Raw genomic sequence first — 13,105 nt, 5'->3', positions numbered from 1 at the left:
AGTATTTAAGTGTGTTTTAAGTACATTTTGAGGGGGTGGTCATCAGCGCCCTCCAGTGGTCAAAGATAAGACTATAGTATGTCCTCCAAAACATGAAATTTTGGTCAAAATTTTTATTTCACTTAAAAACAGTTCTAAATAATCCCCAAGACATCAACAAGTCATCTCTTAGGCATTTAAGTATGTTTTAAGTACATTTTGAGGGGGGTCATCAGCACCCCCCAGTGGTCAGAAATAAGAGTATAGTATGTCCTTAAAAAAATGAAATTTTGGTCAAAATTTTTATTTCACTTAAAACAGATCTAAATAATCCCCAAGAAATCAACAAATCATCTCTGAGGTATTAAGTGTGTTTTAAGTACATTTTGAAGGAGGGGTCATCAGCGCCCCCAGTGGTCGAAGATAAGACTATAGTATGTCCTTCAAAACATGAAATTTTGGTCAAAATTTTTATTTCACTTGAAAACAGTTCTAAATAATTCCAAAGACATCAGCAAGTCATTTCTGAGGTATTTAAGTGTGTTTTAAGTACATTTTGAGGGGGTGGTCATCAGCGCCCCCAGTGGTCGCAGATAAGAATATAGTATGTCCTCCAAAACATGAAATTTTGATCAAAATTTTTGTTTCACTGAAAAACACTTCTAATTCGCCCCCAAAACATCAGTGAGTCATTTCTAATGTATTTAAGTGTGTTTTAAGCAACATTTTAGGGGGTCATCAGCACCCTCCTGGTGGTCAAAAATAAGACTGTAGTATGTGCTCCAAAAAATGAAACTTTGGTCAAAATTTTTATTTCACTTAAAAACAGTTCTAAATAATCCCCAAGACATCAACAAGTCATCTCTGAGGTATTTAAGTGTGTTTTAAGTACATTTTGAGGGGGGGTCATCAGCACCCCCCAGTGGTCAAAAATAAGGCTATAGTATGTGCTCCCTAAAAATGAAATTTTGGTCAACATTTTTATTTCACTTGAAAACAGTTCTAAATCATCCCCAAGACGTCATTGAGTCATTTCTAATTTAATTAAGTGTGTTTTAAGTAACATGTTAGGGGGTCATCAGCACCCCCCCATGGTCAAAATAAGACTATAGTTTGTGCTCCAAAAAATTAATTTTGGTCAATATTTTAATTTCACCTAAACACAGTTCTAAATAATCCCCAAGACATACACAAGTCATGTCTGAGGTATTTAACTGTGTCTTAAGTACATTTTAGGGATGCACCGATACCACTTTTTTCCAGACCGAGTACGAGTACTTACATGTGAGTACTTGCCAATACCGAGTACTGATCCTAGTCCTTAATAATCCCATTCCAGTTATTAATTCCTTTTGTAAATGTGCTTTATTGTCGGTGTCATTAGTGTGACTGGAACAAAGTGTTGCTACTGACATTTAATGTGTTGGAATGAGCGTTTGGCAATTAATCCACCAGGGGGCGCCACTCTGAATTAACCATACTGGACAAATACCACGAATAAGAGGAAAGTTTTTTGAGAAGAAGAAGAAAGTCAGTAATAACAAACATGAAGATGACAGAGGCAACACTAATGTGATACTAATATTACAGCATTTTCACTGATAAGGTTTAAAAGTTTAGCTTCAGCAGGAAGAGAAAAGACAAATGAGTGAGAAGTTTCATTTTCACTTCCGCTGGCGGCGGTCCGCACCGCTCCGTACACCCGGTGGTATTCTCTGTCTCCACCAGCACCTGGAAAATGGATGGAATGTATGCAGAGGACGGACAGAACGCTGCGTCCGTATCTGTCTGTGTCTTTAACGTTACTTGCAGTCAGCGTTACTTTTATCACTGTCGCTTATTTTGAAAAATCTCCACACATCACACACATTATTCAATGTGTGTGGAATAGGGGAAGCAGAAATAAGCCTCCGGCTTCAGCTTCTGCCTTTTTCAGTTACAAAATGTGTTAATTTTATGTTTGCTTGTTTTTTAATATTTATGTGTTTTGTTTTGTTGTTTTTTTTTTTTAATATGTATATGTTTTGTATTTTGTATTTAACTGAAATAAAAATTCATTCATTCATACATTATTCCACTGCCGCATACCTGCTGCACTGAACTGTGAATGTCACACGGCCGTAAGTGGTATCGGTGCATTTGTACCAGATTACTTTTACGAGTATGTGTACGAGTACACACACGGAGTATCGGAGCCAATACCCAATACTGGTATCAGTATCGGAAAATCCCTAGTACATTTTGAGGGGGGGTTGTCGGCCCCCAGGGGTCGAAAATAAGACTATAGTATGTGCTCCAAAAAATTTAATTTTGGTGAAAACTTTTATTTCTCTAAAAAACAGATCTAAATAATCCCCAAGACATCAACAAGTCATGTCTGAGGTAACTGTGTTTAAGTACATTTTGAAGGGGGTGGTCATCAGCGCCCCAAGTGGTCAAAGATAAGACTATAGTATGTCCTCCAAAACATGAAATTTTGATCCAAATTTTTGTTTCACTAAAAAACACTTCTAATTCACCCCCAAGACATCAGTGAGTCATTTCTAATGTATTTAAGTGTGTTTTAAGCAACATTTTAGGGGGTCATCAGCACCCTCCCGGTGGTCAAAAATAAGACTGTAGTATATGCTCCAAAAAATGAAATTTTGGTCAAAATTTTTATTTCATTTAAAAACAGTTCTCAATAATCCCCAAGACATCAACAAGTCATCTCTGAGGTATTTAAGTGTGTTTTCAGTAACTTCTGAGGGGGGTCATCAGCATCCCCCAGGTGGTCAAACATAAGACTGTAGTATTTGCTCCAAAAAATAAAATTTTGATCAAAATTTTTATTTCACTTAAAAACAGTTGTAAATCTTCACCAAGACGTCGACAAGTCATTTCTGAAGTATTCAAGTGTGTTTCAAGTCACTTTTTAGGGGAACTTCAGTGCCCTCCTCGTGGTGAAACATAAATCTGAAGTATGTGCTCCCTAAAAATGAAATTTTGGTCAAATTTTTATTTCACTTTAAAACAGTTCTAAATCATTCTGAAGACATCAACAAATAAGTTTTCAGGTTTTTAAATTTTTTTTAAGTACATTTTGAGGGGGGGTCATCAGCACCCCCCAGTGGTCGAAGAAAAGACTATAATATGTGCTCCAAGAAATGAAATTATGGTCAAATTTTTATTTCAATTAAAAACACTTCTAATTCACCCCCAAGACATCATTAAGTCATTTCTAATGTATTTAAGTGTGTTTTAAGCAACATTTTAGGGGGCCATCAGCACACTCCCGGTGGTAAAAAAAAAAAAAAAAATAAGACCATAGTATGTGCTCCAAAAAATGAAATTTTGGTCAAAATTTTTATTTCACTTAAAAACAGTTCAAAATCATCCCCAAGAGATCAACAAGTCATCTCTGAGGTATTTAAGTGTGTTTTAAGTTCATTTTGAGGGGGGGTCATCAGCATCCTCCAGGTGGTCAAAAACAGGACCATAGTACGTGCTCCAAACATTAAATTTTTGTCAAAATTTTTATTTCACCTAAAAACAGTTCTAAATAATACCCAAGACATCAACAAGTCATCTCTGAGGCATTTAAGTGGTTTTAGGTACATTTTTTTGAGGAGGGGGTCATCAGTGCTCCCCCAGTGGTTTAAACAAAAGACTATAGTATGCTCCAAAAAATTAAATTTTGGTCAAAATTTTTTTTTCACTTTAAAAGAGTTCTTAATCATCCCTAAAATATCAACAAATAATTTCTGAGGTATTTAAGTGGTTTTATGTACATTTTTCGGGGGGTCATCAGCGCCCCCTGGGTGGTCCAACATAAGACTGTAGTATGTGCTCCAAACAAGGAAATTTTGGTCAACATTTTTATTTCACTTAAAAACGGTTCTAAATATCCCCAAGACATCAAGAAGTCATTTCTGAGGTATTTAAGTGTGTTTTAAGTTACTTTTGAGGGTGGTCATCAGCACCCCCCAGGTGGTCAAACATAAGACTATCGTATGTGCTCCAGAAAATGAATTTTTTTTCCAAATATTTTTATTTCACTCAAAAACAGTTCTAAATCATTCCCCAAGACATAAACAAGTAATTTCTGAGGTATTTAAGTGTGTTTTAAGTCACTTTTGAGGGGGGTCATCAGCGCCCCCCAGTAGTATTTACATGTATTTATACATTTGTACTAGTATTTATATGTATTTATACATTAGTTCTAGTATTTATAAGTATGTATAATTTGCACTAGTATTTATATGTATTTATACATTTGTAGTAGTATTTATACATTTTTACCAGTATTTATATGTATTTATACATTTGCACTAGTATTTATATATATTTATGTATTTGCACAAGTATTTATATGTATTTATGTATTTGCACTAGTATTTATATGTATTCATACATTTGTACTTGTGTTTATATGTATTTATACATTTGTACTATTATTTTTATGAATTTATACATTTGTACAAGTATTTGTGTACTCATATATTTGCACTAGTATTTAAATGTATTTATATATTTGTACTAGTATTTACATGTATTTATACATTTGTACTAGTATTTATATGTATTCATACATTTTGCTAGCATTATATGTATTTATATCCATCCATCCATCCATCCTTATCTTCCGCTTATCCGGGGCCGGGTCGCGGGGTAACAGTCTAAGCAGGGATGCCCAGACTTCCCTCTCCCTAGACTTCCCTCTCCTCAGACTCCTCCTCCAGCTCTTCCAGGGGGACCCCGAGGTGTTCCCAGGCCAGCCGAGAGACATAGTCTCTCCAGCGGTTCCTGGGTCTTCCCCAAGGTCTCCTCCCGGTGGGACATGCCCGGAACACCTCCCCAGCGAGGCGTCCGGGAGACATCCGAAACAGATGCCCGAGTCACCTCAGCTGGTCCCTCTCAACACGGAGGGGCAGCAGTTCTACTCCGAGCTCCTCCCTGGGGACTGAGCTCCTCCCCCTGTCCCTAAGGGTGCGCCCAGCCACCCTGCGGAGGAAACTCATTTCGACCGCTTGTATCCGGGATCTTGTCCTTTCGGTCCTGACCCAAAGTTCAGGACCATAGGTGAGGGTAGGAACGTAGATTGACCGGTAAATCCAGAGCTTCTCCTCTCGGCTCAGCTCCTTCTTTACCACAACCGACCGATACAGTGACTGCATCACTGCAGATGCTGCACCGATCCGTCTGTCAATCTCACGCTCCATCTTTCCCTCGCTCGTGAACAAGACCCCAAGATACTTGAACTCCTCCACTTGGGGCAAAGACTCCCCACCGACCCGGAGAGGGCAGACCACCTTTTTCCGGTTGAGAACCATGGCCTTGGATTTGGAGGTGCTGATCCTCATTCTGCTCGCTTCACACTCGGCTCCAAACCGCCCCAGGGCACGCTGAAGGTCCAGGTCTGATGAGGCCAACAGGACAACGTCATCTGCAAAAAGCAGAGATGAAATCCTGTGGTCCCCAAACCGGACCCCCTCCGGCCCCTGGCTGCACCTAGAAATTCTGTCCATAAAAATTTTGAACAGAACCGGTGACAAAGGGCAGCCCTGCCGGAGTCCAACATGTACCTGGAACAGGTCTGACTTACTACTGGCAATGTGACCCAGGCTCCTGCTTCGGTCATACAAGGACCGGACTGCCCTTAACAAAGGACCCTGGACCCTATACTCCTGAAGCACCCCCCACAGGATACCACGAGGGACACAGTCGAACGCTTTCTCCAGATCCACAAAACACATGTGGACTGGTTGGGCGAACTCCCATGAACCCTCAAGGACCTGATGGAGAGTATAGAGCTGGTTCAGTGTTCCGCAACCGGGACGAAAACCGCATTGTTCCTCCTGGATCCGAGGTTCGACTATCGGTCTGATCCCCCTCTCCAGTACCTGGAATACACTTTCCCTGGGAGGCTGAGGAGTGTGATTCCCCTGTGGTTGGAGCACATCCTCCGGTCCCCCTTCTTAAAAGGGGGACCACCATCCTGGTCTGCCAGTCCAGAGGTACTGTCCCCGACTGCCACGCGATGTTACAGAGACGTGTCAACCAAGACAGTCCCTGCACATCCAGAGACTTAAGGTACTCAGGGCGAATCTCATCCACCCCCGGTGCTCTGCCACTGAGGAGCTGTCCAACCACCTCAGTGACTTCAGCTTGGGTGATGGACAAGTCCACCTCTGAGACCTCAACCTCTGCTTCCTCTATGGAAGACGTGGCAATGGGATTGAGGAGATCCTCAAAGTATTCCTTCCACCGTCCGACAACATCCCCAGTCGAGGTCAGCAGCTCCCCACTTCCACTGTAAACAGTGTTGGTGGTGCACTGCTTTCCCCTCCTGAGGCACCGGACGGTTTGACAGAATTTCCTCGAGGCCGACCGATAGTCCTCCTCCATGGCCTCCCCAACTCCACCCAGACCCGAGTTTTTGCCTCCACAACTACGCCTGGCCTGCTGGTACCCATCAGCTGCCTCGGGAGTCCCATGGGCCAACAAAGCCCAATAAGACTCCTTCTTCAGCTTGACGGCATCCCTTACTTCCAGGGTCCACCACCGGGTTCGGGGATTGCCACCACGACAGGCACCGGAGACCCTGCGACCACAGCTCCGAGCAGCCGCTTCAACATTGGAGGTGGAGACTCAATGTCCCCAGCCTCCCCCGGATCTGGGAGAAGCTCTCCTGGAGGTGGGAGTTGAAGACCGTGCTGACATCGGGCTCTGCCAGACGTTCCCAACAGATCCTCACAACACGTTTGGGCCTGCCGAGTCGGTCCGGTTTCCTCCTTTGCCAGCGGATCCAACTCACCACCAGGTGGTGATTGGTTGACAGCTCTGCCCCTCTCTTCACCGGAGTGGCCAAAACACGTGGTCGGAGGTCTGGTGATACGACAACGAAGTCCATCATCGACCTCCAGCCTAGGGTGTCCTGGTGCCACCTGCACTTCTGGACATCCCTGTGTTCGAACATGGTGTTTGTTCTGGACAAACTGTGACGAGCACAGAAGTCCAGTAACAAAACACCACTCGGGTTCAGATCAGGGGGGCCGCTCCTCCCCATCACCCCCTCCAGGTCTCACTGTCGTTGCCCACGTGGGCATTGAAGTCACCCAGGAGAACAATGGAGTCCCCAGTCGGAGCACCATCCAGCACCCTTCCCAGGGACTCCAAGAAGGCCGGGTACTCTGCACTGCTGTTCGGCCCGTAGGCCGAGACAACAGTGAGGCACCTGTCCCCGACCCGAAGGCGCAGGGATGCCACCCTCTCGTTCACCAGGGTGAACTCTAACACATGGCAGCTGAGCTGAGGGGCTATGAGCAAGCCCATGCCAGCCCGCCGCCTCTCACCGCGGGCAACGCCAGAGAAGTGGAGAGTCCAGCCCCTTTCAAGGGTTGGTTTCCAGAGCCCAAGCTGTGTGTGGAGGTGAGCCCAACTATATCTAGACCAGTGGTTCTTAACCTTGTTGGAGGTACTGAACCCCACCAGTTTCATATGCGCATTCACCGAACCCTTCTTTATTAAAAATAAAACATGATTTTTTTAAAATTCAAGACACAGGTATATGTTTTACCGGTGCACAAATGAACCATGCATTAACATCACTGTGTTCAAAGAACAAAACCAATACAGTGCATGAACTCACAACAGATTACATACCTTTTCACAAAGAAATGACCTTTTTTAATACTACCACACTGAAATGGTTTTAATTTTTAACCTAACCAAATTCCCTGCAGCACAGATTGGCCATGCAATGTAGCATGATCACCTGCAGCCAGTGATGGCCAAGTGGGGCGTGTCATCACGAATCATATGTAAGCCGTCAGGTCAACCCGGTTTTCATTTCATCTCGCTCCGAACTTTCCGAACCACGCAATTTTGACATAAAAAAAAAGATAATTGCATGTAGTGTATCAAAAAAAGTTCTCGTTATACTCCTTCAGTATTTTTGTGATCATTGTTTTATTACGGCACTAGCTCAGCTTTAGCGTATAACGATTTCTCCATCCACGACGGTGCGTCTGTCGTCATGATGATTGTAACTGACCAGTGCGGTGACCGAAAAATGTAAACAAACGCTACACATGGCTGCCTCCGTGGTTAACAGGAAGTAGCAAAAGTCATAACAATCATGTGGAAAATACTCAAATAATTCATCGTCAGACGAGTGGAAGAGATTATAAACACTTCCGGATGTGTTGTAGTGCTATAAGCAACAACAATACACCATGTATACTGGATTAATCAGACAGTCTCCAAAGCCGTTTGTTTAAATACACGGACCTAGCCCGACACACACATCCGACAAATGAGTCGAGTGTGTGTCTTGACCTCCGCTGAACCCCTGAGACTGACTCACCGAACCCCTAGGGTTCGATCGAATCCAGGTTAAGAACCACTGATCTAGACGGTATCTCTCAACCTCCCTCACAAGCTCTGGCTCCTTCCCCCCCAGTGAAGTGACATTCCATGTCCCAAGAGCTAGACTCTTCGTCCGGGATCAGGTTGTCGGGCTCCCTGCCGTCGACTGCCACCCAATCCACAATGCACCCGGCCCCTATGATTCCCTCAGCAGGTGGTGAGTCCACTGGAGGGTGGGCCCACGTCGCTCCTTCGGGCTGGGCCTGGCCGGACCCCGTGGGCATAGGCCCGGCCACCAGGCGCTCGCATTCGAGCCCCAACCCCAGGCCTGGCTCCAGGGTGGGGTCCCAGCTGTGCCATACTGGGCGACGTCATGTTCTTCTGATGTTTTTTGGTCATAAGGGCTTCTGAACTGCTCTTAGTCTGGCCCGTCACCCAGGACCTGTTTGCCTCGGGAGACCCTACCAGGGGCATAAAGCCCCCGACAACATAGCTCCTGGGATCATTCGGGCACTCAAACTCCCCCACCACGACAAGGAGGCAGTTCAAGGGGGAGTTTTATACATTTGTAGTACCATTTATATTTATAGATTTTTACTAGTATTTATATTTATTCATACATTTGCACTAGTATTTATATATTTATATATTGTACTAGTTTTTATGTATTTATACATTTGTCATAGTATTTATGTGTTTATACATTTGTGCTAGTATTTATATGTATTTATACATTTGTAATAGTATTTATACATAGGTTTGTACTAGTATTTGTATGTATTTATACACTTGTACTAATATTTTTATGTATTTATACATTTGTACTAATATTTACATACAGAGTGGGGAAGCAAAATGTACAATGAACATTTAGTTGTTTTTTCTCAGCAGACACCACGTCAGTTGTTTTGAACCCAAACATATACTGATGTCATAATCATACCTAACACTATTATCCATACCTTTTCACAAACTTTTGCCCATATGAGTAATCAGGAAAGCAAACGTCAAAGAGTGTGTGATTTGCTGAATGCACTCGTCACACCAAAGGAGATTTCAAAATAGTTGGAGTGTCCATAAAGACTGTTTATAATGGAAAGAAGAGAATGACTATGAGCAAAACTATTACCAGAAAGTCTGGAAGATACTATTAAAGAAGAATGGGAGAAGTTGTCACCCCAATATTTGAGGAACACTTGCACAAGTTTCAGGAAGCGTGTGAAGGTAGTTATTGAGAAAGAAGGAGGACACATAGAATAAAAACATTTTCTATTATGGACATTTTCTTGTGGCAAATAAATTCTCATGACTTTCAATAAACTAATTGGTCATACACTGTCTTTCAATCCCTGCCTCAAAATATTGTACTTTTACTTCCCCACCCTGTATTTATACATTTGTACTAGTATTTATATGTATTTATACATTTGTACTAGTATTTATGTATTTATACATTTGTACTAGTATTTATATAAATTTATACATTTATAGTAGTGTGTATTATATATATATATATATATATATGTATACACACATATTGTGTGTATATATATATATATATACATATATATAGTGTGTGTTTATATTATTATATATGTATATATAATATATATATATATATATATATATATATATATATACAAGTATATATGTATATACAAGTACATATGTATATATGTAATATATTTTTATATTTAGTAAGTATATGTATTTATACTTGTACTAGTATTTTTATGTATTTATACATTTTGTACTAGTATGTATATGTGAATGTATTTCTATATTATTTATGGTGTTCAGTGTGTGTGTGTGTGTGTGGTGTGGTGGGGGGGGGGGGGGGTTCAGGGCGGGGCCTCCTCCGTCTCCTCCGGCTGATGCGGCTGTCGTCATGCTGTCGTCATGCCGTTGTCCCCCTCCCGTCATGCCGTTGTTGCCGTTGTTCCTCCTCCGTGGACCGGTTGACCGTCACCGTCGCCTGGGCCTTCTTCCGTCCGTGTTGTCCTCCGCGGGGCTCCGTGTCGGGGCCCGAGTCTGAGCGTTTGTTGTCGGCGGAATGAAGCCCACATAGCGGCTCCGGAGCCCCCCCTCCACCGTGTCCTCCTCCCACGGAGCTGGGCTCGTCCGTCCGCCCGCAGACATGAGGGATCCACGGGTCGATGTGGCGCTGATGTTCGGTCTGTTCCTGGAGGTGAGACCCGGTTTAACGGTCATTTATTAACCGACAGTATCCGCAGATGAACGGGGGGTGAGGTGGGGGGGTCCTGGTCCTTCTGTCGGAACATGTACACCGTGTCGGTCTGGGATGGAACCCCGGTGGCCGAACTCCACCGGAAACTACCGACATTTAAGGTTCTAGAGCGGGATATGAAACCCTCACGAACCGGACCGGAAACAGGAGCGGTTCTGTAGAAGTCCAAAGGTGTGTTCTTAAGTTCGGCTACAAGGAGACCGACCAGAACCGACCACAAACGACTGGAACCGACCACAAACGACTGGAAAAGACCAATGTGTCATTTAGGACCGGAAGAGCGGAACCAAAACAGTATCAGCAGTGAAACAATATAAATATTAATGTATTTAAATAATTTTAGTAGTATTTAAATATTTTTATTGTAGTATTTACATCATTTAAATGTAGTATTCAAATCATTTTAATGTAATATATGAATCATTTTATGGTAGTATTAAAACATTTTATGGTACTATTGAAACCATGTTATTGTAGTATTTAAATCATTTTATTATAGTAGTTAAAACACATTGTAGTTTTTAATTCATTTACTTGTAGTATTTAAATCTTTTATTGTAGTATTTAAATAATTTTGTAGTATTTAAACCATGTTATTGTAGTAGTTAAATCACTTTAATGTAGTATTTAAATAATTTTAAGGTAGTATTTCAATCATATTCAGCCTGTATTTGTTTGTGTTTGAAGATCAGATTCAGTTTTTGTAGTACAGGTACACAGTACAGGTACACAGTATACAGTACAGGTACACAGTACACAGTATACAGTACAGGTACACAGAACAGGTATACAGTACAGGTACACTGTATACAGTAGAGGTACACTGTATACAGTACAGGTATACAGTACACAGTACAGGTATACAGTTCACAGTACAGGTACACAGTATACAGTACAGGTATACAGTACACAGTACAGGTACACAGTATACAGTACAGGTATACAGTACAGGTACATGGCATGTTGGTTCATTCAGGGTACTCTTGTTCATTGAGGGCCCTCTCTAACCCAGTTAACCCTAACCCGGCTAACCCTAACCCAGTTAACCCTAACCCGGCTAACCCTAACCCAGTTAACCCTAACCCAGCTAACCCTAACCCAGTTAACCTTAACCCGGCTAACCCTAACCCAGTTAACCCTAACCCAGTTAACCCTAACCCGGCTAACCCTAACCCAGTTAACCTTAACCCGGCTAACCCTAACCCAGCTAACCCTAAGCAAGTTAACCCTAACACGGCTAACCCTAACCCAGTTAACCCTGACCCGGCTAACCCTAACCCAGCTGACCCTAACCCAATTAACCATAATCCGGCTAACCCTAACCCGGCTAACCCTAACCCAGTTAACCCTAACCCATCTGACCCTAACCCAGTTAACCCTAATCCGGCTAACCCTAACCCAGTTAACCCTAACCCGGCTAACCCTAACCCAATTAACCCTAACCGGCTAACCAGCTAACCCTAATCCGGCTAACCCTAACCCAGTTAACCCTAACCCGGCTAACCCAACCCAATTAACCCTAACCCAGTAACCCTAACCCGGCTAACCCTAACCCAGCTAACCCTAACCCGGTTAACCCTAACCTGGCTAACCCTAACCCGCTAACCCTAACCCAGTTAACCCGGCTAACTCTAACCCAGCTAACCCTAACCCAGTTAACCCTTACCCAGCTAACTCTCTCTTCTTGTGTTCCAGTGTGTCGATGCTAAGAAGTACTGCTGGTATTTCGAGGGTGGATACCCCATCTACTTTATGTGAGTATCACTGTTTCATTCATGTGTCTGATTAAAGCCAGGACCCACTGGAAACTAAAGGCAACACCTGGAACATGTGATCACGTGGGTTTGGGATTTGGAAAAAGAACTGGAGGCAACGTGTGGAACCAATGTGGATGTCAACCTGGACTGAATGAGTGACCGTGCAGTTGTCATTGTGTTTGGTTGCAGTTGTCTGTGTGTTTGGTTGCAGTTGTCATTGTGCTTGGTTGCAGTTGTCATTGTGCTTGGTTGCAGTTGTTGGTGTGTTGGTTGCAGTTGTCGTGTGTTTGGTTGCAGTTGTCGGTATGTTTTGTTGCAGTTGTCGGTATGTTTGGTTGCAGTTGTCCGTGTGTTTGGTTGCAGTTGTCGGTATGTTTGGTTGCAGTTGTCGGTATGTTTGGTTGCAGTTGTCCGTGTGTTTGGTTGCAGTTGTCGGTATGTTTGGTTGCAGTTGTCGTGTGTTTGGTTGCAGTTGTCGGTATGTTTTGTTGCAGTTGTCGGTATGTTTTGTTGCAGTTGTCGGTGTGTTTGGTTGCAGTTGTCGGGTGTTTGGTTGCAGTTGTCGGTATGTTTGGTTGCAGTTGTCCGGTGGTTGCAGTTGTCGGTATGTTTGGTTGCAGTTGTCCGTGTGTTTGGTTGCAGTTGTCCGTGTGTTTGGTTGCCTAACAGTAGTTGCCGTCTTTGGTTGCAGATGTCGTTCCTATGAGGAGCTGTGGGACTCGTTGCTGTGTTCGGGCCCTGTCCATCCAGAGACTGTGGTACTTCTGGTGAG

At 43.1% G+C, this 13,105-nt stretch overlaps 1 long non-coding RNA gene across 1 annotated transcript; it reads left to right on the top strand.

Annotated features, from left to right (window-relative positions):
• Positions 1-10,419: 10,419 nt before the first annotated feature.
• On the top strand, positions 10,420-13,040 carry LOC115416248 (uncharacterized). Its single transcript, XR_003934933.1, has 3 exons — positions 10,420-10,516; positions 12,272-12,330; positions 13,025-13,040. It is a non-coding gene; the product is annotated as an uncharacterized LOC115416248 (long non-coding RNA).
• The last annotated feature ends 65 nt before the right edge of the window (positions 13,041-13,105 follow it).

This window comes from Sphaeramia orbicularis, unplaced genomic scaffold, assembly GCF_902148855.1.
Source record: "Sphaeramia orbicularis unplaced genomic scaffold, fSphaOr1.1, whole genome shotgun sequence".
NCBI lineage: Eukaryota > Metazoa > Chordata > Actinopteri > Kurtiformes > Apogonidae > Sphaeramia > Sphaeramia orbicularis.
This window is presented reverse-complemented; position numbering and strand designations above follow the sequence as displayed.